This window comes from Eleutherodactylus coqui, chromosome 3, assembly GCF_035609145.1.
Source record: "Eleutherodactylus coqui strain aEleCoq1 chromosome 3, aEleCoq1.hap1, whole genome shotgun sequence".
NCBI classification, from domain to species: Eukaryota; Metazoa; Chordata; class Amphibia; order Anura; family Eleutherodactylidae; genus Eleutherodactylus; species Eleutherodactylus coqui.
In genome coordinates this window covers 74,193,222-74,218,245 of record NC_089839.1, presented here as the reverse complement: position 1 = coordinate 74,218,245, position 25,024 = coordinate 74,193,222, and positions in this window count along the sequence as shown.

The window sequence follows — 25,024 nt, the reverse complement described above, 5'->3', positions numbered from 1 at the left end:
CTAAAGACAATTCAAAAGGCTGCCAACATTCTAGAGACAGTTTAAAAGACTGCCAACATTCTATAGACAGTTCAAAAGACTGCCAACATTCTATAGACAGTTCAAAAGACTGCCAACATTCTAAAGACAATTCAAAAGACTGCCAACATTCTAAAGACAATTCAAAAGACTGCCAACATTCTAAAGACAATTCAAACGACTGCCAACATTCTAAAGACAATTCAAAAGACTGCCAACATTCTAAAGACAGTTTAAAAGACTGCCAACATTCTAAAGACTGCCAACATTCTATAGACAGTTCAAAAGACTGCCAACATTCTATAGACAGTTCAAAAGACTGCCAACATTCTAAAGACAATTCAAAAGACTGCCAACATTCTAAAGACAGTTTAAAAGACTGCCAACATTCTAAAGACTGCCAACATTCTATAGACAGTTCAAAAGACTGCCAACATTCTACAGACAATTCAAAAGACTGCCAACATTCTAAAGACAGTTTAAAAGACAGCCAACATTCTAAAGACTGCCAACATTCTAAAGACAGTTCAAAAGACTGCGAACCTTCTAAAGACAATTTAAAAGACTGCCAACATTCTAAAGACAATTCAAAAGGCTGCCAACATTCTAAAGACAATTCAAATGACTGCCAACATTCTAAAGACAATTCAAAAAACTGCCAACATTCTAAAGACAGTTTAAAAGACTGCCAACATTCTAAAGACAATTCAAAAGACTGCCAACATTCTAAAGACAATTCAAAAGACTGCCAACATTCTAAAGACAGTTTAAAAGACTGCCAACATTCTAAAGACAATTCAAATGACTGCCAACATTCTAAAGACAATTCAAAAAACTGCCAACATTCTAAAGACAGTTTAAAAGACTGCCAACATTCTAAAGACAATTCAAAAGACTGCCAACATTCTAAAGACAATTCAAAAGACTGCCAACATTCTAAAGACAGTTTAAAAGACTGCCAACATTCTAAAGACAGTTCAAAAGACTGCCAACATTCTAAAGACAGTTCAAAAGACTGCCAACATTCTAAAGACAATTCAAAAGACTTCCAACATTCTAAAGACAATTCATAAGACTGCCAACATTCTAAAGACAGTTCATAAGACTGCCAACATTCTAAAGACAATTCAAAGGACTGCCAACATTCTAAAGACAGTTTAAAAGACTGCCAACATTCTAAAGACAATTCAAAAGACTGCCAACATTCTAACGACAATTCAAAAGGCTGCCAACATTCTAAAGACAGTTTAAAAGACTGCCAACATTCTAAAGACAATTCAAAAGACTGCCAACATTCTAAAGACAGTTTAAAAGACTGCCAACATTCTAAATAGACTGCCAACATTCTAAAGACAATTCAAAAGACTGCCAACATTCATAAGACAATTCAAAAGACTGCCAACATTCTAAAGACAGTTTAAAAGACTGCCAACATTCTAAAGACTGCCAACATTCTAAAGACAGTTTAAAAGACTGCCAACATTCTAAAGACAATTCAAAAGACTGCCAACATTCTAAAGACAATTAAAAAGACTGCCAACATTCTTAAGACTGCCAACATTCTATAGACAGTTCAAAAGACTGCCAACATTCTATAGACAGTTCAAAAGACTGCCAACATTCTAAAGACAATTCAAAAGACTGCCAACATTCTAAAGACAATTCAAAAGACTGCCAACATTCTAAAGACAATTCAAAAGACTGCCAACATTCTAAAGACAGTTCAAAAGACTGCCAACATTCTAAAGACAGTTTAAAAGACTGCCAACATTCTAAAGACAATTCAAAAGACTGCCAACATTCTAAAGACAGTTTAAAAGACTGCCAACATTCTAAAGACAATTCAAAAGACTGCCAACATTCTGAAGACAATTCCAAAGGTTGCCAACATTCTAAAGACAGTTTAAAAGACAGCCAACATTCTAAAGACTGCCAACATTCTAACGACAATTCAAAAGGCTGCCAACATTCTAAAGACAGTTTAAAAGACTGCCAACATTCTAAAGACAATTCAAAAGACTGCCAACATTCTAAAGACAGTTTAAAAGACTGCCAACATTCTAAATAGACTGCCAACATTCTAAAGACAATTCAAAAGACTGCCAACATTCATAAGACAATTCAAAAGACTGCCAACATTCTAAAGACAGTTTAAAAGACTGCCAACATTCTAAAGACTGCCAACATTCTAAAGACAGTTTAAAAGACTGCCAACATTCTAAAGACAATTCAAAAGACTGCCAACATTCTAAAGACAATTAAAAAGACTGCCAACATTCTTAAGACTGCCAACATTCTATAGACAGTTCAAAAGACTGCCAACATTCTATAGACAGTTCAAAAGACTGCCAACATTCTAAAGACAATTCAAAAGACTGCCAACATTCTAAAGACAATTCAAAAGACTGCCAACATTCTAAAGACAATTCAAAAGACTGCCAACATTCTAAAGACAGTTCAAAAGACTGCCAACATTCTAAAGACAGTTTAAAAGACTGCCAACATTCTAAAGACAATTCAAAAGACTGCCAACATTCTAAAGACAGTTTAAAAGACTGCCAACATTCTAAAGACAATTCAAAAGACTGCCAACATTCTGAAGACAATTCCAAAGGTTGCCAACATTCTAAAGACAGTTTAAAAGACAGCCAACATTCTAAAGACTGCCAACATTCTAAAGACAGTTCAAAAGACTGCCAACATTCTAAAGACAATTCAAAAGACTGCCAACATTCTAAAGACAATTCAAAAGGCTGCCAACATTCTAAATACAGTTTAAAAGACTGCCAACATTCTAAAGACAGTTTAAAAGACTGCCAAAATTCTAAAGACAATTCAAAAACTGCCAACATTCTAAAGACAATTCAAAAGACTGCCAACATTCTAAAGACAATTCAAAAGACTGCCAACATTCTAAAGACAGTTTAAAAGACTGCCAACATTCTAAAGACAATTCAAAAGACTGCCAACATTCTAAAGACAATTCAAAAGACTGCCAACATTCTAAAGACTGTTCCAAAGACTGCCAACATTCTAAAGACAGTTTAAAAGACTGCCAACATTCTAAAGACTGCCAACATTCTATAGACAGCTCAAAAAAATGCCAACATTCTAAAGACAATTCAAAAGACTGCCAACATTCTAAAGACAGTTTAAAAGACTGCCAACATTCTAAATAGACTGCCAACATTCTAAAGACAATACAAAAGACTGCCAACATTCTAAAGACAGTTTAAAAGACTGCCAACATTCTAAAGACAGTTCAAAAGACTGCTAACATTCTAAAGACAGTTTAAAAGACTGCCAACATTCTAAAGACTGTCAACATTCTAAAGACAGTTCATAAGACTGCCAACATTCTAAAGACAATTCAAAGGACTGCCAACATTCTAAAGACAGTTTAAAAGACTGCCAACATTCTAAAGACAATTCAAAAGACTGCCAACATTCTAACGACAATTCAAAAGGCTGCCAACATTCTAAAGACAATTCAAAAGACTGCCAACATTCTAAAGACAATTCAAAAGACTGCCAACATTCTAAAGACAGTTTAAAAGACTGCCAACATTCTAAAGACTGCCAACATTCTAAAGACAGTTCAAAAGACTGCCAACATTCTAAAGACAATTCAAAAGACTGCCAACATTCTAAAGACAATTCAAAAGGCTGCCAACATTCTAAAGACAATTCAAATGACTGCCAACATTCTAAAGACAATTCAAAAGACTGCCAACATTCTAAAGACAGTTTAAAAGACTGCCAACATTCTAAAGACAATTCAAAAGACTGCCAACATTCTAAAGACAGTTTAAAAGACTGCCAACATTCTAAAGACAGTTTAAAAGACTGCCAACATTCTAAAGACAATTCAAAAGACTGCCAACATTCTAAAGACGAATCAAAAGGCTGCCAACATTCTAAAGACAGTTTAAAAGACTGCCAACATTCTAAAGACGAATCAAAAGGCTGCCAACATTCTAAAGACAATTCAAAAGGCTGCCAACATTCTAGAGACAGTTTAAAAGACTGACAACATTCTATAGACAGTTCAAAAGACTGCCAACATTCTATAGACAGTTCAAAAGACTGCCAACATTCTAAAGACAATTCAAAAGACTGCCAACATTCTAAAGACAATTCAAACGACTGCCAACATTCTAAAGACAATTCAAAAGACTGCCAACATTCTAAAGACAGTTTAAAAGACTGCCAACATTCTAAAGACTGCCAACATTCTATAGACAGTTCAAAAGACTGCCAACATTCTATAGACAGTTCAAAATACTGCCAACATTCTAAAGACAATTCAAAAGACTGCCAACATTCTAAAGACAATTCAAAAGACTGCCAACATTCTAAAGACAATTCAAAAGACTGCCAACATTCTAAAGACAGTTTAAAAGACTGCCAACATTCTAAAGACTGCCAACATTCTATAGACAGTTCAAAAGACTGCCAACATTCTACAGACAATTCAAAAGACTGCCAACATTCTAAAGACAGTTTAAAAGACAGCCAACATTCTAAAGACTGCCAACATTCTAAAGACAGTTCAAAAGACTGCCAACCTTCTAAAGACAATTCAAAAGACTGCCAACATTCTAAAGACAATTCAAAAGGCTGCCAACATTCTAAAGACAATTGAAATGACTGCCAACATTCTAAAGACAATTCAAAAAACTGCCAACATTCTAAAGACAGTTTAAAAGACTGCCAACATTCTAAAGACAATTCAAAAGACTGCCAACATTCTAAAGACAATGCAAAAGACTGCCAACATTCTAAAGACAGTTTAAAAGACTGCCAACATTCTAAAGACAGTTCAAAAGACTGCCAACATTCTAAAGACAGTTTAAAAGACTGCCAACATTCTAAAGACTGCCAACATTCTAAAGACAGTTTAAAAGACTGCCAACATTCTAAATAGACTGCCAACATTCTAAAGACAATACAAAAGACTGCCAACATTCTAAAGACAATTTAAAAGACTGCCAACATTCTAAAGACAATTCAAAAGACTGCCAACATTCTAAAGACAGTTTAAAAGACTGCCAACATTCTAAAGTCAGTTCAAAAGACTGCTAACATTCTAAAGACAGTTTAAAAGACTGCCAACATTCTAAAGACTGCCAACATTCTATAGACAGTTCAAAAGACTGCCAACATTCTATAGACAGTTCAAAAGACTGCCAACATTCTAAAGACAATTCAAAAGACTTCCAACATTCTAAAGACAATTCATAAGACTGCCAACATTCTAAAGACAATTCTAAAGACAGTTTAAAAGACTGCCAACATTCTAAAGACTGCCAACATTCTAAAGACAGTTCAAAAGACTGCCAACATTCTAAAGACAGTTTAAAAGACTGCCAACATTCTAAAGACAGTTCAAAAGGCTGCCAACATTCTAAAGACAGTTTAAAAGACTGCCAACATTCTAAAGACTGCCAACATTCTATAGACAGTTCAAAAGACTGCCAACATTCTATAGACAGTTCAAAAGACTGCCAACATTCTAAAGACAATTCAAAAGACTTCCGACATTCTAAAGACAATTCATAAGACTGCCAACATTCTAAAGACAATTCAAAAGGCTGCCAACATTCTAAAGACAATTCAAAAGATTGCCAACATTCTAAAGACAGTTTAAAAGACTGCCAACATTCTAAAGACTGCCAACATTCTATAGACAATTCAAAAGACTGCCAACATTCTAAAGACAATTCAAAAGGCTGCCAACATTCTAAAGACAATTCAAAAGATTGCCAACATTCTAAAGACAGTTTAAAAGACTGCCAACATTCTAAAGACTGCCAACATTCTAAAGACAGTTCAAAAGACTGCCAACATTCTAAAGACAATTCAAAAGACTGCCAACATTCTAAAGACAATTCAAAAGGCTGCCTACATTCTAAAGACAGTTTAAAAGACTGCCAACATTCTAAAGACTGCCAACATTCTAAAGACAGTTTAAAAGACTGCCAACATTCTAAAGACAATTCAAAAGACTGCCAACATTCTAAAGACAATTCAAAAGACTGCCAACATTCTAAAGACAGTTTAAAAGACTGCCAACATTCTAAAGACTGCCAACATTCTAAAGACAGTTTAAAAGACTGCCAACATTCTAAAGACAATTCAAAAGACTGCCAACATTCTAAAGACAGTTTAAAAGACTGCCAACATTCTAAAGACTGCCAACATTCTATAGACAGTTCAAAAGACTGCCAACATTCTATAGACAGTTCAAAAGACTGCCAACATTCAAAAGACAATTCAAAAGACTGCCAACATTCTAAAGACAATTCAAAAGACTGCCAACATTCTAAAGACAATTCAAAAGACTGCCAACATTCTAAAGACAGTTTAAAAGGCTGCCAACATTCTAAAGACAGTTCAAAAGACTGCCAACATTCTAAAGACAGTTTAAAAGACTGCCAACATTCTAAAGACTGCCAACATTCTATAGACAGTTCAAAAGACTGCCAACATTCTAAAGACAATTCAAAAGACTGCCAACATTCTAAAGACAGTTTAAAAGACTGCCAACATTCTAAAGACAATTCAAAAGACTGCCAACATTCTGAAGACAATTCAAAAGGCTGCCAACATTCTAAATACAGTTTAAAAGACTGCCAACATTCTAAAGACAGTTTAAAAGACTGCCAAAATTCTAAAGACAATTCAAAAACTGCCAACATTCTAAAGACAGTTCAAAAGACTGCCAACATTCTAAAGACAATTCAAAAGACTGCCAACATTCTAAAGACAAATCAAAAGACTGCCAACATTCTAAAGACAATTCAAAAGACTGCCAACATTCTAAAGACAATTCAAAAGACTGCCAACATTCTAAAGACAATTCAAAAGACTGCCAACATTCTAAAGACAGTTTAAAAGACTGCCAACATTCTAAAGACAGTTTAAAAGACTGCCAACATTCTAAAGACAGTTTAAAAGACTGCCAACATTCTAAAGACAATTCAAAAGACTGCCAACATTCTAAAGACGAATCAAAAGGCTGCGAACATTCTAAAGACAGTTTAAAAGACTGCCAACATTCTAAAGACTTCCAACATTCTAAAGACAATTCAAAAGACTGCCAACATTCTAAAGACAATTCAAACGACTGCCAACATTCTAAAGACAATTCAAAAGACTGCCAACATTCTAAAGACAGTTTAAAAGACTGCCAACATTCTAAAGACTGCCAACATTCTATAGACAGTTCAAAAGACTGCCAACATTCTATAGACAGTTCAAAAGACTGCCAACATTCTAAAGACAATTCAAAAGACTGCCAACATTCTAAAGACAATTCAAAAGACTGCCAACATTCTAAAGACAATTCAAAAGACTGCCAACATTCTAAAGACAGTTTAAAAGACTGCCAACATTCTAAAGACTGCCAACATTCTATAGACAGTTCAAAAGACTGCCAACATTCTACAGACAATTCAAAAGACTGCCAACATTCTAAAGACAGTTTAAAAGACAGCCAACATTCTAAAGACTGCCAACATTCTAAAGACAGTTCAAAAGACTGCCAACCTTCTAAAGACAATTCAAAAGACTGCCAACATTCTAAAGACAATTCAAAAGGCTGCCAACATTCTAAAGACAATTCAAATGACTGCCAACATTCTAAAGACAGTTTAAAAGACTGCCAACATTCTAAAGACAATTCAAAAGACTGCCAACATTCTAAAGACAGTTTAAAAGACTGCCAACATTCTAAAGACAGTTCAAAAGACTGCCAACATTCTAAAGACAGTTTAAAAGACTGCCAACATTCTAAAGACTGCCAACATTCTAAAGACAGTTTAAAAGACTGCCAACATTCTAAATAGACTGCCAACATTCTAAAGACAATACAAAAGACTGCCAACATTCTAAAGACAATTTAAAAGACTGCCAACATTCTAAAGACAATTCAAAAGACTGCCAACATTCTAAAGACAGTTTAAAAGACTGCCAACATTCTAAAGTCAGTTCAAAAGACTGCTAACATTCTAAAGACAGTTTAAAAGACTGCCAACATTCTAAAGACTGCCAACATTCTATAGACAGTTCAAAAGACTGCCAACATTCTATAGACAGTTCAAAAGACTGCCAACATTCTAAAGACAATTCAAAAGACTTCCAACATTCTAAAGACAATTCATAAGACTGCCAACATTCTAAAGACAATTCTAAAGACAGTTTAAAAGACTGCCAACATTCTAAAGACTGCCAACATTCTAAAGACAGTTCAAAAGACTGCCAACATTCTAAAGACAGTTTAAAAGACTGCCAACATTCTAAAGACAGTTCAAAAGGCTGCCAACATTCTAAAGACAATTCATAAGACTGCCAACATTCTAAAGACAACTCAAAAGGCTGCCAACATTCTAAAGACAATTCAAAAGATTGCCAACATTCTAAAGACAGTTTAAAAGACTGCCAACATTCTAAAGATTGCCAACATTCTATAGACAATTCAAAAGACTGCCAACATTCTAAAGACAGTTTAAAAGACTGCCAACATTCTAAAGACTGCCAACATTCTAAAGACAGTTCAAAAGACTGCCAACATTCTAAAGACAATTCAAAAGACTGCCAACATTCTAAAGACAATTCAAAAGGCTGCCTACATTCTAAAGACAGTTTAAAAGACTGCCAACATTCTAAAGACTGCCAACATTCTAAAGACAGTTTAAAAGACTGCCAACATTCTAAAGACAATTCAAAAGACTGCCAACATTCTAAAGACAATTCAAAAGACTGCCAACATTCTAAAGACAGTTTGAAAGACTGCCAACATTCTAAAGACTGCCAACATTCTATAGACAGTTCAAAAGACTGCCAACATTCTATAGACAGTTCAAAAGACTGCCAACATTCTAAAGACAATTCAAAAGACTGCCAACATTCTAAAGACAATTCAAAAGACTGCCAACATTCTAAAGACAATTCAAAAGACTGCCAACATTCTAAAGACAGTTTAAAAGACTGCCAACATTCTAAAGACAGTTCAAAAGACTGCCAACATTCTATAGACAGTTTAAAAGACTGCCAACATTCTAAAGACTGCCAACATTCTATAGACAGTTCAAAAGACTGCCAACATTCTAAAGACAATTCAAAAGACTGCCAACATTCTAAAGACAGTTTAAAAGACTGCCAACATTCTAAAGACAATTCAAAAGACTGCCAACATTCTAAAGACAATTCAAAAGACTGCCAACATTCTAAAGACAATTCAAAAGACTGCCAACATTCTAAAGACAGTTTAAAAGACTGCCAACATTCTAAAGACTGCCAACATTCTAAAGACAGTTTAAAAGACTGCCAACATTCTAAAGACAGTTTAAAAGACTGCCAACATTCTAAAGACAATTCAAAAGACTGCCAACATTCTAAAGACGAATCAAAAGGCTGCGAACATTCTAAAGACAGTTTAAAAGACTGCCAACATTCTAAAGACTTCCAACCTTCTAAAGACAATTCAAAAGACTGCCAACATTCTAAAGACAATTCAAAAGACTGCCAACATTCTAAAGACAGTTTAAAAGACTGCCAACATTCTAAAGACAGTTCAAAAGACTGCCAACATTCTATAGACAGTTTAAAAGACTGCCAACATTCTAAAGACTGCCAACATTCTATAGACAGTTCAAAAGACTGCCAACATTCTAAAGACAATTCAAAAGACTGCCAACATTCTAAAGACAGTTTAAAAGACTGCCAACATTCTAAAGACAATTCAAAAGACTGCCAACATTCTAAAGACAATTCAAAAGACTGCCAACATTCTAAAGACAATTCAAAAGACTGCCAACATTCTAAAGACAGTTTAAAAGACTGCCAACATTCTAAAGACTGCCAACATTCTAAAGACAGTTTAAAAGACTGCCAACATTCTAGAGACAGTTTAAAAGACTGCCAACATTCTATAGACAGTTCAAAAGACTGCCAACATTCTATAGACAGTTCAAAAGACTGCCAACATTCTAAAGACAATTCAAAAGACTGCCAACATTCTAAAGACAATTCAAACGACTGCCAACATTCTAAAGACAATTCAAAAGACTGCCAACATTCTAAAGACAGTTTAAAAGACTGCCAACATTCTAAAGACTGCCAACATTCTATAGACAGTTCAAAAGACTGCCAACATTCTATAGACAGTTCAAAAGACTGCCAACATTCTAAAGACAATTCAAAAGACTGCCAACATTCTAAAGACAATTCAAAAGACTGCCAACATTCTAAAGACAATTCAAAAGACTGCCAACATTCTAAAGACAGTTTAAAAGACTGCCAACATTCTAAAGACTGCCAACATTCTATAGACAGTTCAAAAGACTGCCAACATTCTACAGACAATTCAAAAGACTGCCAACATTCTAAAGACAGTTTAAAAGACAGCCAACATTCTAAAGACTGCCAACATTCTAAAGACAGTTCAAAAGACTGCCAACCTTCTAAAGACAATTCAAAAGACTGCCAACATTCTAAAGACAATTCAAAAGGCTGCCAACATTCTAAAGACAATTCAAATGACTGCCAACATTCTAAAGACAATTCAAAAAACTGCCAACATTCTAAAGACAGTTTAAAAGACTGCCAACATTCTAAAGACAATTCAAAAGACTGCCAACATTCTAAAGACAGTTTAAAAGACTGCCAACATTCTAAAGACAGTTTAAAAGACTGCCAACATTCTAAAGACTGCCAACATTCTATAGACAGTTCAAAAGACTGCCAACATTCTACAGACAATTCAAAAGACTGCCAACATTCTAAAGACTGCCAACATTCTATAGACAGTTCAAAAGACTGCCAACATTCTATAGACAGTTCAAAAGACTGCCAACATTCTAAAGACAATTCAAAAGACTGCCAACATTCTAAAGACAATTCAAAAGACTGCCAACATTCTAAAGACAATTCAAAAGACTGCCAACATTCTAAAGACAGTTTAAAAGACTGCCAACATTCTAAAGACTGCCAACATTCTATAGACAGTTCAAAAGACTGCCAACATTCTACAGACAATTCAAAAGACTGCCAACATTCTAAAGACAGTTTAAAAGACAGCCAACATTCTAAAGACTGCCAACATTCTAAAGACAGTTCAAAAGACTGCCAACCTTCTAAAGACAATTCAAAAGACTGCCAACATTCTAAAGACAATTCAAAAGGCTGCCAACATTCTAAAGACAATTCAAATGACTGCCAACATTCTAAAGACAATTCAAAAAACTGCCAACATTCTAAAGACAGTTTAAAAGACTGCCAACATTCTAAAGACAATTCAAAAGACTGCCAACATTCTAAAGACAGTTTAAAAGACTGCCAACATTCTAAAGACTGCCAACATTCTATAGACAATTCAAAAGACTGCCAACATTCTAAAGACAATTCAAAAGGCTGCCAACATTCTAAAGACAATTCAAAAGATTGCCAACATTCTAAAGACAGTTTAAAAGACTGCCAACATTCTAAAGACTGCCAACATTCTAAAGACATTTCAAAAGACTGCCAACATTCTAAAGACAATTCAAAAGACTGCCAACATTCTAAAGACAATTCAAAAGGCTGCCTACATTCTAAAGACAGTTTAAAAGACTGCCAACATTCTAAAGACTGCCAACATTCTAAAGACAGTTTAAAAGACTGCCAACATTCTAAAGACAATTCAAAAGACTGCCAACATTCTAAAGACAATTCAAAAGACTGCCAACATTCTAAAGACAGTTTAAAAGACTGCCAACATTCTAAAGACTGCCAACATTCTAAAGACAGTTTAAAAGACTGCCAACATTCTAAAGACAATTCAAAAGACTGCCAACATTCTAAAGACAGTTTAAAAGACTGCCAACATTCTAAAGACTGCCAACATTCTATAGACAGTTCAAAAGACTGCCAACATTCTATAGACAGTTCAAAAGACTGCCAACATTCAAAAGACAATTCAAAAGACTGCCAACATTCTAAAGACAATTCAAAAGACTGCCAACATTCTAAAGACAATTCAAAAGACTGCCAACATTCTAAAGACAGTTTAAAAGGCTGCCAACATTCTAAAGACAGTTCAAAAGACTGCCAACATTCTAAAGACAGTTTAAAAGACTGCCAACATTCTAAAGACTGCCAACATTCTATAGACAGTTCAAAAGACTGCCAACATTCTAAAGACAATTCAAAAGACTGCCAACATTCTAAAGACAGTTTAAAAGACTGCCAACATTCTAAAGACAATTCAAAAGACTGCCAACATTCTGAAGACAATTCAAAAGGCTGCCAACATTCTAAATACAGTTTAAAAGACTGCCAACATTCTAAAGACAGTTTAAAAGACTGCCAAAATTCTAAAGACAATTCAAAAACTGCCAACATTCTAAAGACAGTTCAAAAGACTGCCAACATTCTAAAGACAATTCAAAAGACTGCCAACATTCTAAAGACAAATCAAAAGACTGCCAACATTCTAAAGACAATTCAAAAGACTGCCAACATTCTAAAGACAATTCAAAAGACTGCCAACATTCTAAAGACAATTCAAAAGACTGCCAACATTCTAAAGACAGTTTAAAAGACTGCCAACATTCTAAAGACAGTTTAAAAGACTGCCAACATTCTAAAGACAGTTTAAAAGACTGCCAACATTCTAAAGACAATTCAAAAGACTGCCAACATTCTAAAGACGAATCAAAAGGCTGCGAACATTCTAAAGACAGTTTAAAAGACTGCCAACATTCTAAAGACTTCCAACATTCTAAAGACAATTCAAAAGACTGCCAACATTCTAAAGACAATTCAAACGACTGCCAACATTCTAAAGACAATTCAAAAGACTGCCAACATTCTAAAGACAGTTTAAAAGACTGCCAACATTCTAAAGACTGCCAACATTCTATAGACAGTTCAAAAGACTGCCAACATTCTATAGACAGTTCAAAAGACTGCCAACATTCTAAAGACAATTCAAAAGACTGCCAACATTCTAAAGACAATTCAAAAGACTGCCAACATTCTAAAGACAATTCAAAAGACTGCCAACATTCTAAAGACAGTTTAAAAGACTGCCAACATTCTAAAGACTGCCAACATTCTATAGACAGTTCAAAAGACTGCCAACATTCTACAGACAATTCAAAAGACTGCCAACATTCTAAAGACAGTTTAAAAGACAGCCAACATTCTAAAGACTGCCAACATTCTAAAGACAGTTCAAAAGACTGCCAACCTTCTAAAGACAATTCAAAAGACTGCCAACATTCTAAAGACAATTCAAAAGGCTGCCAACATTCTAAAGACAATTCAAATGACTGCCAACATTCTAAAGACAGTTTAAAAGACTGCCAACATTCTAAAGACAATTCAAAAGACTGCCAACATTCTAAAGACAGTTTAAAAGACTGCCAACATTCTAAAGACAGTTCAAAAGACTGCCAACATTCTAAAGACAGTTTAAAAGACTGCCAACATTCTAAAGACTGCCAACATTCTAAAGACAGTTTAAAAGACTGCCAACATTCTAAATAGACTGCCAACATTCTAAAGACAATACAAAAGACTGCCAACATTCTAAAGACAATTTAAAAGACTGCCAACATTCTAAAGACAATTCAAAAGACTGCCAACATTCTAAAGACAGTTTAAAAGACTGCCAACATTCTAAAGTCAGTTCAAAAGACTGCTAACATTCTAAAGACAGTTTAAAAGACTGCCAACATTCTAAAGACTGCCAACATTCTATAGACAGTTCAAAAGACTGCCAACATTCTATAGACAGTTCAAAAGACTGCCAACATTCTAAAGACAATTCAAAAGACTTCCAACATTCTAAAGACAATTCATAAGACTGCCAACATTCTAAAGACAATTCTAAAGACAGTTTAAAAGACTGCCAACATTCTAAAGACTGCCAACATTCTAAAGACAGTTCAAAAGACTGCCAACATTCTAAAGACAGTTTAAAAGACTGCCAACATTCTAAAGACAGTTCAAAAGGCTGCCAACATTCTAAAGACAATTCATAAGACTGCCAACATTCTAAAGACAACTCAAAAGGCTGCCAACATTCTAAAGACAATTCAAAAGATTGCCAACATTCTAAAGACAGTTTAAAAGACTGCCAACATTCTAAAGATTGCCAACATTCTATAGACAATTCAAAAGACTGCCAACATTCTAAAGACAGTTTAAAAGACTGCCAACATTCTAAAGACTGCCAACATTCTAAAGACAGTTCAAAAGACTGCCAACATTCTAAAGACAATTCAAAAGACTGCCAACATTCTAAAGACAATTCAAAAGGCTGCCTACATTCTAAAGACAGTTTAAAAGACTGCCAACATTCTAAAGACTGCCAACATTCTAAAGACAGTTTAAAAGACTGCCAACATTCTAAAGACAATTCAAAAGACTGCCAACATTCTAAAGACAATTCAAAAGACTGCCAACATTCTAAAGACAGTTTGAAAGACTGCCAACATTCTAAAGACTGCCAACATTCTATAGACAGTTCAAAAGACTGCCAACATTCTATAGACAGTTCAAAAGACTGCCAACATTCTAAAGACAATTCAAAAGACTGCCAACATTCTAAAGACAATTCAAAAGACTGCCAACATTCTAAAGACAATTCAAAAGACTGCCAACATTCTAAAGACAGTTTAAAAGACTGCCAACATTCTAAAGACAGTTCAAAAGACTGCCAACATTCTATAGACAGTTTAAAAGACTGCCAACATTCTAAAGACTGCCAACATTCTATAGACAGTTCAAAAGACTGCCAACATTCTAAAGACAATTCAAAAGACTGCCAACATTCTAAAGACAGTTTAAAAGACTGCCAACATTCTAAAGACAATTCAAAAGACTGCCAACATTCTAAAGACAATTCAAAAGACTGCCAACATTCTAAAGACAATTCAAAAGACTGCCAACATTCTAAAGACAGTTTAAAAGACTGCCAACATTCTAAAGACTGCCAACATTCTAAAGACAGTTTAAAAGACTGCCAACATTCTAAAGACAGTTTAAAAGACTGCCAACATTCTAAAGACAATTCAAAAGACTGCCAACATTCTAAAGACGAATCAAAAGGCTGCGAACATTCTAAAGACAGTTTAAAAGACTGCCAACATTCTAAAGACTTCCAACATTCTAAAGACAATTCAAAAGACTGCCAACATTCTAAAGACAATTCAAAAGGCTGCCAACATTCTAGAGACAGTTTAAAAGACTGCCAACATTCTATAGACAGTTCAAAAGACTGCCAACATTCTATAGACAGTTCAAAAGACTGCCAACATTCTAAAGACAATTCAAAAGACTGCCAACATTCTAAAGACAATTCAAACGACTGCCAACATTCTAAAGACAATTCAAAAGACTGCCAACATTCTAAAGACAGTTTAAAAGACTGCCAACATTCTAAAGACTGCCAACATTCTATAGACAGTTCAAAAGACTGCCAACATTCTATAGACAGTTCAAAAGACTGCCAACATTCTAAAGACAATTCAAAAGACTGCCAACATTCTAAAGACAATTCAAAAGACTGCCAACATTCTAAAGACAATTCAAAAGACTGCCAACATTCTAAAGACAGTTTAAAAGACTGCCAACATTCTAAAGACTGCCAACATTCTATAGACAGTTCAAAAGACTGCCAACATTCTACAGACAATTCAAAAGACTGCCAACATTCTAAAGACAGTTTAAAAGACAGCCAACATTCTAAAGACTGCCAACATTCTAAAGACAGTTCAAAAGACTGCCAACCTTCTAAAGACAATTCAAAAGACTGCCAACATTCTAAAGACAATTCAAAAGGCTGCCAACATTCTAAAGACAATTCAAATGACTGCCAACATTCTAAAGACAATTCAAAAAACTGCCAACATTCTAAAGACAGTTTAAAAGACTGCCAACATTCTAAAGACAATTCAAAAGACTGCCAACATTCTAAAGACAGTTTAAAAGACTGCCAACATTCTAAAGACAGTTTAAAAGACTGCCAACATTCTAAAGACTGCCAACATTCTATAGACAGTTCAAAAGACTGCCAACATTCTACAGACAATTCAAAAGACTGCCAACATTCTAAAGACTGCCAACATTCTATAGACAGTTCAAAAGACTGCCAACATTCTATAGACAGTTCAAAAGACTGCCAACATTCTAAAGACAATTCAAAAGACTGCCAACATTCTAAAGACAATTCAAAAGACTGCCAACATTCTAAAGACAATTCAAAAGACTGCCAACATTCTAAAGACAGTTTAAAAGACTGCCAACATTCTAAAGACTGCCAACATTCTATAGACAGTTCAAAAGACTGCCAACATTCTACAGACAATTCAAAAGACTGCCAACATTCTAAAGACAGTTTAAAAGACAGCCAACATTCTAAAGACTGCCAACATTCTAAAGACAGTTCAAAAGACTGCCAACCTTCTAAAGACAATTCAAAAGACTGCCAACATTCTAAAGACAATTCAAAAGGCTGCCAACATTCTAAAGACAATTCAAATGACTGCCAACATTCTAAAGACAATTCAAAAAACTGCCAACATTCTAAAGACAGTTTAAAAGACTGCCAACATTCTAAAGACAATTCAAAAGACTGCCAACATTCTAAAGACAGTTTAAAAGACTGCCAACATTCTAAAGACAGTTCAAAAGACTGCCAACATTCTAAAGACAGTTTAAAAGACTGCCAACATTCTAAAGACTGCCAACATTCTAAATACAGTTTAAAAGACTGCCAACATTCTAAATAGACTGCCAACATTCTAAAGACAATACAAAAGACTGCCAACATTCTAAAGACAGTTTAAAAGACTGCCAACATTCTAAAGACTGCCAACATTCTAAAGACAGTTTAAAAGACTGCCAACATTCTAAAGACAATTCAAAAGACTGCCAACATTCTAAAGACAATTAAAAAGACTGCCAACATTCTTAAGACTGCCAACATTCTATAGACAGTTCAAAAGACTGCCAACATTCTATAGACAGTTCAAAAGACTGCCAACATTCTAAAGACAATTCAAAAGACTGCCAACATTCTAAAGACAATTCAAAAGACTGCCAACATTCTAAAGACAATTCAAAAGACTGCCAACATTCTAAAGACAGTTCAAAAGACTGCCAACATTCTAAAGACAGTTTAAAAGACTGCCAACATTCTAAAGACAATTCAAAAGACTGCCAACATTCTAAAGACAGTTTAAAAGACTGCCAACATTCTAAAGACAATTCAAAAGACTGCCAACATTCTGAAGACAATTCCAAAGGTTGCCAACATTCTAAAGACAGTTTAAAAGACAGCCAACATTCTAAAGACTGCCAACATTCTAAAGACAGTTCAAAAGACTGCCAACATTCTAAAGACAATTCAAAAGACTGCCAACATTCTAAAGACAATTCAAAAGGCTGCCAACATTCTAAATACAGTTTAAAAGACTGCCAACATTCTAAAGACAGTTTAAAAGACTGCCAAAATTCTAAAGACAATTCAAAAACTGCCAACATTCTAAAGACAATTCAAAAGACTGCCAACATTCTAAAGACAATTCAAAAGACTGCCAACATTCTAAAGACAGTTTAAAAGACTGCCAACATTCTAAAGACAATTCAAAAGACTGCCAACATTCTAAAGACAATTCAAAAGACTGCCAACATTCTAAAGACTGTTCCAAAGACTGCCAACATTCTAAAGACAGTTTAAAAGACTGCCAACATTCTAAAGACTGCCAACATTCTATAGACAGCTCAAAAAAATGCCAACATTCTAAAGACAATTCAAAAGACTGCCAACATTCTAAAGACAGTTTAAAAGACTGCCAACATTCTAAATAGACTGCCAACATTCTAAAGACAATACAAAAGACTGCCAACATTCTAAAGACAGTTTAAAAGACTGCCAACATTCTAAAGACAGTTCAAAAGACTGCTAACATTCTAAAGACAGTTTAAAAGACTGCCAACATTCTAAAGACTGTCAACATTCTAAAGACAGTTCATAAGACTGCCAACATTCTAAAGACAATTCAAAGGACTGCCAACATTCTAAAGACAGTTTAAAAGACTGCCAACATTCTAAAGACAATTCAAAAGACTGCCAACATTCTAACGACAATTCAAAAGGCTGCCAACATTCTAAAGACAATTCAAAAGACTGCCAACATTCTAAAGACAATTCAAAAGACTGCCAACATTCTAAAGACAGTTTAAAAGACTGCCAACATTCTAAAGACTGCCAACATTCTAAAGACAGTTCAAAAGACTGCCAACATTCTAAAGACAATTCAAAAGACTGCCAACATTCTAAAGACAATTCAAAAGGCTGCCAACATTCTAAAGACAATTCAAATGACTGCCAACATTCTAAAGACAATTCAAAAGACTGCCAACATTCTAAAGACAGTTTAAAAGACTGCCAACATTCTAAAGACAATTCAAAAGACTGCCAACATTCTAAAGACAGTTTAAAAGACTGCCAACATTCTAAAGACAATTCAAAAGACTGCCAACATTCTAAAGACAATTCAAAAGACTGCCAACATTCTAAAGACAATTCAAAAGACTGCCAACATTCTAAAGACAGTTTAAAAGACTGCCAACATTCTAAAGACAATTCAAAAGACTGCCAACATTCTAAAGACAATTCAAAAGGCTGCCAACATTCTAGGGACAGTTTAAAAGACTGCCAACATTCTAAAGACTGCCAACATTCTATAGACAGTTCAAAAGACTGCCAACATTCTATAGACAGTTCAAAAGACTGCCAACATTCTAAAGACAGTTTAAAAGACTGCCAACATTCTAAAGACAATTCAAAAGACTGCCAACATTCTAAAGACGAATCAAAAGGCTGCCAACATTCTAAAGACAGTTTAAAAGACTGCCAACATTCTAAAGACGAATCAAAAGGCTGCCAACATTCTAAAGACAATTCAAAAGGCTGCCAACATTCTAGAGACAGTTTAAAAGACTGACAACATTCTATAGACAGTTCAAAAGACTGCCAACATTCTATAGACAGTTCAAAAGACTGCCAACATTCTAAAGACAATTCAAAAGACTGCCAACATTCTAAAGACAATTCAAACGACTGCCAACATTCTAAAGACAATTCAAAAGACTGCCAACATTCTAAAGACAGTTTAAAAGACTGCCAACATTCTAAAGACTGCCAACATTCTATAGACAGTTCAAAAGACTGCCAACATTCTACAGACAATTCAAAAGACTGCCAACATTCTAAAGACAGTTTAAAAGACAGCCAACATTCTAAAGACTGCCAACATTCTAAAGACAGTTCAAAAGACTGCCAACCTTCTAAAGACAATTCAAAAGACTGCCAACATTCTAAAGACAATTCAAAAGGCTGCCAACATTCTAAAGACAATTGAAATGACTGCCAACATTCTAAAGACAATTCAAAAAACTGCCAACATTCTAAAGACAGTTTAAAAGACTGCCAACATTCTAAAGACAATTCAAAAGACTGCCAACATTCTAAAGACAATGCAAAAGACTGCCAACATTCTAAAGACAGTTTAAAAGACTGCCAACATTCTAAAGACAGTTCAAAAGACTGCCAACATTCTAAAGACAGTTTAAAAGACTGCCAACATTCTAAAGACTGCCAACATTCTAAAGACAGTTTAAAAGACTGCCAACATTCTAAATAGACTGCCAACATTCTAAAGACAATACAAAAGACTGCCAACATTCTAAAGACAATTTAAAAGACTGCCAACATTCTAAAGACAATTCAAAAGACTGCCAACATTCTAAAGACAGTTTAAAAGACTGCCAACATTCTAAAGTCAGTTCAAAAGACTGCTAACATTCTAAAGACAGTTTAAAAGACTGCCAACATTCTAAAGACTGCCAACATTCTATAGACAGTTCAAAAGACTGCCAACATTCTATAGACAGTTCAAAAGACTGCCAACATTCTAAAGACAATTCAAAAGACTTCCAACATTCTAAAGACAATTCATAAGACTGCCAACATTCTAAAGACAATTCTAAAGACAGTTTAAAAGACTGCCAACATTCTAAAGACTGCCAACATTCTAAAGACAGTTCAAAAGACTGCCAACATTCTAAAGACAGTTTAAAAGACTGCCAACATTCTAAAGACAGTTCAAAAGGCTGCCAACATTCTAAAGACAGTTTAAAAGACTGCCAACATTCTAAAGACTGCCAACATTCTATAGACAGTTCAAAAGACTGCCAACATTCTATAGACAGTTCAAAAGACTGCCAACATTCTAAAGACAATTCAAAAGACTTCCGACATTCTAAAGACAATTCATAAGACTGCCAACATTCTAAAGACAATTCAAAAGGCTGCCAACATTCTAAAGACAATTCAAAAGATTGCCAACATTCTAAAGACAGTTTAAAAGACTGCCAACATTCTAAAGACTGCCAACATTCTATAGACAATTCAAAAGACTGCCAACATTCTAAAGACAATTCAAAAGGCTGCCAACATTCTAAAGACAATTCAAAAGATTGCCAACATTCTAAAGACAGTTTAAAAGACTGCCAACATTCTAAAGACTGCCAACATTCTAAAGACAGTTCAAAAGACTGCCAACATTCTAAAGACAATTCAAAAGACTGCCAACATTCTAAAGACAATTCAAAAGGCTGCCTACATTCTAAAGACAGTTTAAAAGACTGCCAACATTCTAAAGACTGCCAACATTCTAAAGACAGTTTAAAAGACTGCCAACATTCTAAAGACAATTCAAAAGACTGCCAACATTCTAAAGACAATTCAAAAGACTGCCAACATTCTAAAGACAGTTTAAAAGACTGCCAACATTCTAAAGACTGCCAACATTCTAAAGACAGTTTAAAAGACTGCCAACATTCTAAAGACAATTCAAAAGACTGCCAACATTCTAAAGACAGTTTAAAAGACTGCCAACATTCTAAAGACTGCCAACATTCTATAGACAGTTCAAAAGACTGCCAACATTCTATAGACAGTTCAAAAGACTGCCAACATTCAAAAGACAATTCAAAAGACTGCCAACATTCTAAAGACAATTCAAAAGACTGCCAACATTCTAAAGACAATTCAAAAGACTGCCAACATTCTAAAGACAGTTTAAAAGGCTGCCAACATTCTAAAGACAGTTCAAAAGACTGCCAACATTCTAAAGACAGTTTAAAAGACTGCCAACATTCTAAAGACTGCCAACATTCTATAGACAGTTCAAAAGACTGCCAACATTCTAAAGACAATTCAAAAGACTGCCAACATTCTAAAGACAGTTTAAAAGACTGCCAACATTCTAAAGACAATTCAAAAGACTGCCAACATTCTGAAGACAATTCAAAAGGCTGCCAACATTCTAAATACAGTTTAAAAGACTGCCAACATTCTAAAGACAGTTTAAAAGACTGCCAAAATTCTAAAGACAATTCAAAAACTGCCAACATTCTAAAGACAGTTCAAAAGACTGCCAACATTCTAAAGACAATTCAAAAGACTGCCAACATTCTAAAGACAAATCAAAAGACTGCCAACATTCTAAAGACAATTCAAAAGACTGCCAACATTCTAAAGACAATTCAAAAGACTGCCAACATTCTAAAGACAATTCAAAAGACTGCCAACATTCTAAAGACAGTTTAAAAGACTGCCAACATTCTAAAGACTGCCAACATTCTAAAGACAGTTTAAAAGACTGCCAACATTCTAAAGACAGTTTAAAAGACTGCCAACATTCTAAAGACAATTCAAAAGACTGCCAACATTCTAAAGACGAATCAAAAGGCTGCGAACATTCTAAAGACAGTTTAAAAGACTGCCAACATTCTAAAGACTTCCAACATTCTAAAGACAATTCAAAAGACTGCCAACATTCTAAAGACAATTCAAAAGGCTGCCAACATTCTAGAGACAGTTTAAAAGACTGCCAACATTCTATAGACAGTTCAAAAGACTGCCAACATTCTATAGACAGTTCAAAAGACTGCCAACATTCTAAAGACAATTCAAAAGACTGCCAACATTCTAAAGACAATTCAAACGACTGCCAACATTCTAAAGACAATTCAAAAGACTGCCAACATTCTAAAGACAGTTTAAAAGACTGCCAACATTCTAAAGACTGCCAACATTCTATAGACAGTTCAAAAGACTGCCAACATTCTATAGACAGTTCAAAAGACTGCCAACATTCTAAAGACAATTCAAAAGACTGCCAACATTCTAAAGACAATTCAAAAGACTGCCAACATTCTAAAGACAATTCAAAAGACTGCCAACATTCTAAAGACAGTTTAAAAGACTGCCAACATTCTAAAGACTGCCAACATTCTATAGACAGTTCAAAAGACTGCCAACATTCTACAGACAATTCAAAAGACTGCCAACATTCTAAAGACAGTTTAAAAGACAGCCAACATTCTAAAGACTGCCAACATTCTAAAGACAGTTCAAAAGACTGCCAACCTTCTAAAGACAATTCAAAAGACTGCCAACATTCTAAAGACAATTCAAAAGGCTGCCAACATTCTAAAGACAATTCAAATGACTGCCAACATTCTAAAGACAGTTTAAAAGACTGCCAACATTCTAAAGACAATTCAAAAGACTGCCAACATTCTAAAGACAGTTTAAAAGACTGCCAACATTCTAAAGACAGTTCAAAAGACTGCCAACATTCTAAAGACAGTTTAAAAGACTGCCAACATTCTAAAGACTGCCAACATTCTAAAGACAGTTTAAAAGACTGCCAACATTCTAAATAGACTGCCAACATTCTAAAGACAATACAAAAGACTGCCAACATTCTAAAGACAATTTAAAAGACTGCCAACATTCTAAAGACAATTCAAAAGACTGCCAACATTCTAAAGACAGTTTAAAAGACTGCCAACATTCTAAAGTCAGTTCAAAAGACTGCTAACATTCTAAAGACAGTTTAAAAGACTGCCAACATTCTAAAGACTGCCAACATTCTATAGACAGTTCAAAAGACTGCCAACATTCTATAGACAGTTCAAAAGACTGCCAACATTCTAAAGACAATTCAAAAGACTTCCAACATTCTAAAGACAATTCATAAGACTGCCAACATTCTAAAGACAATTCTAAAGACAGTTTAAAAGACTGCCAACATTCTAAAGACTGCCAACATTCTAAAGACAGTTCAAAAGACTGCCAACATTCTAAAGACAGTTTAAAAGACTGCCAACATTCTAAAGACAGTTCAAAAGGCTGCCAACATTCTAAAGACAATTCATAAGACTGCCAACATTCTAAAGACAACTCAAAAGGCTGCCAACATTCTAAAGACAATTCAAAAGATTGCCAACATTCTAAAGACAGTTTAAAAGACTGCCAACATTCTAAAGATTGCCAACATTCTATAGACAATTCAAAAGACTGCCAACATTCTAAAGACAGTTTAAAAGACTGCCAACATTCTAAAGACTGCCAACATTCTAAAGACAGTTCAAAAGACTGCCAACATTCTAAAGACAATTCAAAAGACTGCCAACATTCTAAAGACAATTCAAAAGGCTGCCTACATTCTAAAGACAGTTTAAAAGACTGCCAACATTCTAAAGACTGCCAACATTCTAAAGACAGTTTAAAAGACTGCCAACATTCTAAAGACAATTCAAAAGACTGCCAACATTCTAAAGACAATTCAAAAGACTGCCAACATTCTAAAGACAGTTTGAAAGACTGCCAACATTCTAAAGACTGCCAACATTCTATAGACAGTTCAAAAGACTGCCAACATTCTATAGACAGTTCAAAAGACTGCCAACATTCTAAAGACAATTCAAAAGACTGCCAACATTCTAAAGACAATTCAAAAGACTGCCAACATTCTAAAGACAATTCAAAAGACTGCCAACATTCTAAAGACAGTTTAAAAGACTGCCAACATTCTAAAGACAGTTCAAAAGACTGCCAACATTCTATAGACAGTTTAAAAGACTGCCAACATTCTAAAGACTGCCAACATTCTATAGACAGTTCAAAAGACTGCCAACATTCTAAAGACAATTCAAAAGACTGCCAACATTCTAAAGACAGTTTAAAAGACTGCCAACATTCTAAAGACAATTCAAAAGACTGCCAACATTCTAAAGACAATTCAAAAGACTGCCAACATTCTAAAGACAATTCAAAAGACTGCCAACATTCTAAAGACAGTTTAAAAGACTGCCAACATTCTAAAGACTGCCAACATTCTAAAGACAGTTTAAAAGACTGCCAACATTCTAAAGACAATTCAAAAGACTGCCAACATTCTAAAGACGAATCAAAAGGCTGCGAACATTCTAAAGACAGTTTAAAAGACTGCCAACATTCTAAAGACTTCCAACATTCTAAAGACAATTCAAAAGACTGCCAACATTCTAAAGACAATTCAAAAGGCTGCCAACATTCTAGAGACAGTTTAAAAGACTGCCAACATTCTATAGACAGTTCAAAAGACTGCCAACATTCTATAGACAGTTCAAAAGACTGCCAACATTCTAAAGACAATTCAAAAGACTGCCAACATTCTAAAGACAATTCAAACGACTGCCAACATTCTAAAGACAATTCAAAAGACTGCCAACATTCTAAAGACAGTTTAAAAGACTGCCAACATTCTAAAGACTGCCAACATTCTATAGACAGTTCAAAAGACTGCCAACATTCTATAGACAGTTCAAAAGACTGCCAACATTCTAAAGACAATTCAAAAGACTGCCAACATTCTAAAGACAATTCAAAAGACTGCCAACATTCTAAAGACAATTCAAAAGACTGCCAACATTCTAAAGACAGTTTAAAAGACTGCCAACATTCTAAAGACTGCCAACATTCTATAGACAGTTCAAAAGACTGCCAACATTCTACAGACAATTCAAAAGACTGCCAACATTCTAAAGACAGTTTAAAAGACAGCCAACATTCTAAAGACTGCCAACATTCTAAAGACAGTTCAAAAGACTGCCA